This window comes from Suncus etruscus, chromosome 3, assembly GCF_024139225.1.
Source record: "Suncus etruscus isolate mSunEtr1 chromosome 3, mSunEtr1.pri.cur, whole genome shotgun sequence".
NCBI lineage: Eukaryota > Metazoa > Chordata > Mammalia > Eulipotyphla > Soricidae > Suncus > Suncus etruscus.
Genome location: NC_064850.1, coordinates 158,735,621 through 158,742,558, shown reverse-complemented (window position 1 = coordinate 158,742,558; position 6,938 = coordinate 158,735,621). Strand labels below are relative to the sequence as shown.

Here is a 6,938-nt window from a genome sequence, read left to right as displayed (position 1 = left end):
TAGACTCCACTTTACAATTTTTAGTATCCTATAAAATTATATATATATATATATAAAATTATATCATAACAACTGTCATTACTTTGTTCAGTCATAAATCAGTTTTCCACCTTGACTTATAGTTTTCTGCTGCCTAGTCCTCTTGCCTCTGAAAGCTTCTCTTCCCTTCTACCTCCCAAGTATATTTATAACAGACAAAGCCTGAAAGTTTCTTTTAATCACTCTCATTATGGAGGCATCTGATGTTCTTGACAAATTCCTAAACCTGTTATTTTGAAGATTATTTTGATTTTTGCCTTTGGATAAGTAGCTATTATTGCTAAATTCAGCACAGATACTTATTTTAATACTTATAAAATTTGATAATATATTTTTCCTATAAAATAATTACACAATTATTGTATCATCAAATAAAAATATTTTTCTGATTTTTTTAGAAATTCATTTATTTTCCATCAACCTGATTTTCATTCCCATTTCACTCTAGAAAGAACAGGTGAAAATCATTCAGTGGTGGTTCCTACCCATTCAGTAGCCTGAGCAGTGAGAGTTGCAGAGCAGTCTTCTGTGGCAGGCAGTCTGCTCTTCCTTTTCGATCTCCTCAGGATCTCTATAGAAGTAGAGATCAGGTATGACCTTCCATGGGTGTCCACGGGAGAAGGTGCCTCAATTCACAGAACTTCCTGGGCCAGCATCCATCACATGAGACCTACGGAGTAAGCTCCCTTGTTGTTACAAGACATGGCAATGTCCACATAGTGCAGAGGAGAGTCTGTGTTACAGAGAACAATCGTAGGCAAATAAACGTAAGATGCCTCTGTGAGGGACTGGTGGTCGACCCTGGGATTAGTAACCACCAAAAGTCTTGGCTCCCGGAAAGCTGCCTGGATTTGGTTAGGGAAATTTTCAAGCATGAAGCAGACAGAGAGTTCAGAGCGGCTTCAGTGGCAGCAGCAAACTTTAGCACAGCTCTCTGGGAAGTATTTCTGGATGAGACAATAATAACATCAACTGGGTTTTCAATGGAAACAATGGCACGAACTGCCAGCAGAAGGTTCTCTTCAAATTGATGATGTAGATGCCATCACTTTTCCTTTTGTACATGTACTGTTCCAACTGGAAGTCCAGATTAGTGCCACCTATGTGGGTGTCCGTGGCAAGGAATTTGAGGACATCCTCCTCCTTCATTTGCAGGACATAGAGGGCTCCGGACATTGGGAAATTTCCCTTTAAGTTACACCGGGAATAGAGAACAATGGACCCCTAGCTGGGTAGCATGCAAAGCTATTTTTATATCTACCATTAAGTTATCACTATACAAGATTTTCAATTTCAAGATTCTAGGTCATTGAATTAGTTCTAAATTATCATTCACTGTTTTGCATTTGTCTGATGTGTGCATTTATCCTACAGACAGGTTTAGATTCTCTGGTGATGCATAGTAGTCAAAATAGTTAATACTTGCTATTTGTCAACTGATGTTATTAGTAAATATTGATTATGACAGTTAATAAGAGTCTAGGCAAAACAAACAAACAAAATAAACAATATCAAAATGATTCAAAAGATGTTATAGGGAATTAACTTGATCTCTCCAAATAATATACATATATTATTATATAAATAACATGCTTATATTTTCCATTGGCATCAAAATATGGAAACTTAGCTTATAAAATTTAGCTCTTGCCATCTAGACACTTGATTGGACACCTTCAATGCTACTTCATTGTCCATAAATGAAGTTGAACTACTTAGATAAAACAAAGTCTTCTGTCAGAGTAATATTTCTGTTAAGTATTTGTTAGTTATTAGAGACAAATAGCAACACATCCTTCTCTCCGTAGATATTTAGAATTTTTTGCCACTATTTTTGTCATGATTTCTATTCTTTCTTAAAATTATTTTATCAATCTCCATGTAACCAAAAGAAAATCATATTATGTATTAGAGTTAAGTGTGAAAGACCTTGTTTTCACCCTATCTTTTAAACCCAATAGCTCTGCGAGTTTCAGTGCCAGCAGGGATGTGGAGAGAAAGGAAAACTCATTCACTACTGGTGGGAATGCCTTTCAGTCCAACCTATTTGGAAAAAAAATATGGAGATTTCTCAAAAAACTAAAAATTGAGCTAATATGGTCCAGCAATACCACTCCTAGGGATATCCTAGAAACATAAAAACACAATATAAAAATGCCTTAAGCACACCCATAGTCATTGCAGTGCATTTTGCAATATCCAGAATATGGAAACAACCTAGATGCCCAAAACAGATTAGTGTCTAAAGAAATTGTGGTACATATACACAATGGAAGACTATGCAGCTGTCAGAAAAGATGAAGTAATAACATTTTCCTATACATGGATAAACATGGAAACTATTATGTTGAGCGAAATGAGACAGATGGAGAGAGAGACACACACATCTATGGAGAGAGATAGTCACACATCTAAGGGATTTTTTTTTGTTTTGTTTTGTTTTTTGGGCCACACTCGGTAACGCTCAGTGGTTACATTTGGCTATGTGCTTAGAAATTGCTCCTGGCTTCGGGGAGCATATGAAACTGGGGATCAAACCCCAGTTCTTCATAGATGTGTGCAAGGCAAACGCCTTACCACTGCGCTACTGGTAGTTCTGGTCCCACATCTATGGGATTTAAGAAAAATAAAAGACATTGTTATAATATGCCCAGAGATAATAGAGATGATGGCTGGAAGAACCCGTTCACCATCTGAAGCTTACCACAAAAAGAGGGGAGTGCAGTTAGAGAAATAACTACACTAACAACTATCATGACAATGGTACTGAATGAGAGAAGTAGAATGCTTGTCTAGAATATCGGCCAGGAGTAGGGGAGGAGGAAGATGGGGAGTTTTGGTGGTGGGAATGTTGCTCTGGTGAAGGGCTGTTTTTTTCTTGTGACTGAAACCCAACTACAAATACGTTTGTAAATGGGCTTAATAAATATGGTGTTTAAATGTTGCTTAAGTAAATATATTATTTAAAAAATATCAATCAAGGTGCAATGGGCAAGAGCTTATGTGAAACATAAAAAAGTAAATAAACTTCATAGGCCAATGAATATCAGTACTTTAACCTCACTTAGTTAATAATTTTTGAGAAGGCAATATACTACCTTCTCTATAGGCTTAGAAAAATAATGAATAATAAAGGTAATATAGGTTGCTTTACTTTTATGTAATTTCTAAATAAAAAAAATTGTTCTAAGCGATCTTGCATCCATAGCTGAAGTAATACAGAAAAAGTAGAACAAGCTTGAAATGTAAAACATAGTGCTTCTAATCATGGTTATGGTATCTATCTGCTAAAATTATTATTTTTTTTTTTTGGTTTTTGGGTCACACCTGGCAGTGCTCAGGGGTTATTCCTGGCTCCAGGCTCAGAAATTGCTCCTGGCAGGCACAGGGTACCATATGGGGCGCCGGGATTCGAACCGATGACCTCCTGCATGAAAGGCAAACGCCTTACCTCCATGCTATCTCTCCGGCCCCCTGCTAAAATTATTTAAATTATGTAAGCTCATTTATTTATCTATGAAAGTGAGAACTAATATTTGTATTATTTTATCTAAACACTTTTAATAATGTTATTTGTAATACGTATGCACATCCTTTTTCTCTCCTTTGAAAAATAAAAGTACCTTTTAATCTATCTCTTGTGACTTTCAGAAGTTCTAATTTTAAAGTTGTCTATAATATGGAAAATAGTTCGCTTTTCTTTAGAAGAACTAACAAATTCTTGTCCTAATCATGTACTTTAAATAGACGTAAGAGTCTTTTGTCTACAAATAAATCTATAGAATAAGTTGTACTGGAAGCCTCATGACTCAGTCCCAGGGGGAATCGAGGAATTCGGATGTGGATATAATGCAGACTCAGGAAATCATCCATCCATGTTTAGTGAGATAAAACAGGCTCAGGAACTTTCACCAAAAGCTCTCTGCTAGCAGGGAAAAATACCAACAGGCAGGTAGGTTAGGTATGGGAGCAAAATTGAAGAAAGATGTCTCTGATTCTAAGTTTTCATTGGGAAGAGTAGGACCATTTATTGGGTGGGGAATAGGTAGGGTATAGGACCAATCCAGAGGTGCATCCTGCTCGGGTAGGACAAGCACAGGCAAAGAAAAATCATCCTGAATAAAGTAAAACTAGTTACTCCAACAATAAGTAATGCATTTATAAATATTTTTCTTTGGTAACTTTATTTTTCATATTAAATTACAATACCCAACTTTGGGGAACTATGAATATATGTCTAACATGAGATCATGGAGGGAAATGAGCACAGCTATTCCTATAGGGAAATTCTATGTAGTTTATAAGCAATATCCTTGATAGGTTCAAAAAGGAAACATAGTAACCTGACATTAGTAACAGGACAACATTTTTTTGACTTCAGTTGCTTTCCATTTAGAGCTTTCCATTTATCTTTTGGCTTTACATCAAAATGTTATTTAATTTTTTGTCAATATGGTTAAATCTAAAGATTCCAGACTACACATCACGAGACTAGATATTTCCAAGGCAGATCCTAAGGTATGAGATGATAGTTCATTAGAATATTTCATAGAAAAATGATGAGAATAGAAGAAAAATGAAAATGAGATAAAAAATAATAAAAGCTCATGCAGAATAATCTCAATAAGTTCCCTACTAAGAATGACCTGATATGGAAAGGGTTTTCTGCAATAAAAGTTATGTTTCTGAGATGTTATCACCTGCAGAGATAACAGTCAATTGTTATGTAGTTCTTATCTGGGGGGTAAGAGAGGCACTAAAACCTAAGGACAGTTTTCTGGCAAATAAGTTAAAATGCTAAATTTCGGAAATAAATATCCAAACTGTGGTACCTTTCACCCTTCTATATAGACAAAGGAGAAATTGTTATAAGCTCTCTAGTCAAAGTTGCATTGTCTCTATGACTGAATAAGATAATTAGAATTAACACAACATTGCAATTAGAGTCTTTCTTTGAGGATGCACACCCCATCCTTGATTACCACTTGTTCTCCTTAACTTTTAGAATTTGAACAGTTGGCTTCTTTGTCCAGGATTAGCTCAGAGAATTCAAGGAACAAGTGAACTCCTGGGAAAAGGTTTGGAAAACTAAAAACCAGCAGTTGCATGTTATGAGGATACAAATAATTATATTTAGCTCTAATTTAGGAATTTTGGCATTAATGCCTTGGGACACTCTGCATTTATGCTTCAAAACCTTCAAACTCTGCTCAACATGGAACTCCTTCAATGTATACAATGACATGTTGCTTGGCTTTAAATATAACAGTTTCTTGACTCTAACACTGCAATTACCAGTGTTGCTTAATTCATGTCTAGGTGCATCGGTCTGAGCACTTGTCCATTTCAAATACCCAATTTTATATTCTTTCTCCATTACTTAAGACAAAGTATGGACTGTATGCTGAAGTAGGAGAAAACAGTTACTGTCAGTAGCAGAAAGAGCCTATATGATTTAACACTGGCAGAAATGCTTCAGAAGCACCAAATAAGTTAACAGCTGTATTGCAATAGTTTTTTTCCCTGTGCTTTAATTTTGAAGCAGAGCATTATCTTTGACATTTTTCAGTTGATAGTTATTTTTCTAGATATTCTTCAGGGATTTTAAAGTAGGCTAAAAGGCTTTTTTGAAAGATGGAGAGACGAGGCTTTTATATTTGTTATTTCCATCGGAGCTATTATTGAGAAAATTAGCTCTATGTCAAGAGAACAGAACAAACAACATAAGATTACTTCCCAGGGTCTCAAATCAGACACTGACAATTTGTTGTGCTCTTTGTCATTTTTTAAGAGATTTAATTTTAAAGATAGAATTAGGCGTGACTAAGTAGAAAAATAAATTAATGACATTAGTTTTTATAAAAAATATGTGATGCTAAAGATCAGTTAAACATAGTCTTTCATGGAGAAAGGTAGAACTCAAAATGACATAGTTTATAACTCTCTAAAACTGCATCTTTTCATGACAGCAAATTGATGGTCTCCTTAAAAAAGTTAGTGCATCTTACTGTGAAAAGCCAAATCATGTACATCTTTCTTGCATAGCTAAGACTCAGCATAAGTAGAGAAAATCCTCCTGATTTTAAAATAAGGTCATTCATGATCCTCAGAAAGTAATGCTTCAGCCATTGGCTCAAAATTACATGAATAGCATGTAAATTGGTTCTTATATAAACCACTCACTCCAAAGTCAGGTAAGAGGAAATGGTTTCTATTTTTAATGTCTATATATAATCAGTTTCCATTGTATTACAATAAAAAATAAAACTTGCCATACATTAGCAAATAAAAATAAATTACTTAAAAACAATAACTTACAAGGAACAAAGCTATATGAATTAGAGATTAGAGAATTTATATAAGTCCTATTAAGAGATAATCATTTTTGTAGAAGTAATTATATAATTACATATGTAATATATAACTATTCATTATATAATATATAAATACATATTCATTTTCCATAGAAGTAATTAAATAACTATATGCTATACAATTACATATATGTATAATGCATGTATATAGCATACATATAATATATTAAATAATATATCTATTGTGTAATATATGCATAACTATGAATTAATTCTACAAAAATGTATATTTATAGGAATGTTTTATTAATAGAATATTGTGTTCATAACTGCCATATTTTATTTATGAAGGCATCTAGTTTTTTTCTGTCATATTTCATACTATTATATTTTATTTATGGGCATGTATCTATTTATTATTATTAAAAGTTAGTATGGAGGGGCCGGCAATGTGGCGCTAGAGGTAAGGTGTCTGCCTTGCAAGCGCTAGCCAAGGATCAGGACCACGGTTCGATCCCCCGGTGTCCCATATGGTCCCCCCAAGCCAGGGGCAATTTCTGAGCGCTTAGCCAGGAATAACCCCTG

At 34.5% G+C, this 6,938-nt stretch overlaps 1 pseudogene; it reads right to left on the bottom strand.

Moving 5' to 3' along the window:
* Nucleotides 1–503: 503 nt before the first annotated feature.
* On the bottom strand, nt 504–1,215 carry LOC126003864 (40S ribosomal protein SA-like; annotated as a pseudogene).
* Nucleotides 1,216–6,938: the final 5,723 nt, after the last annotated feature.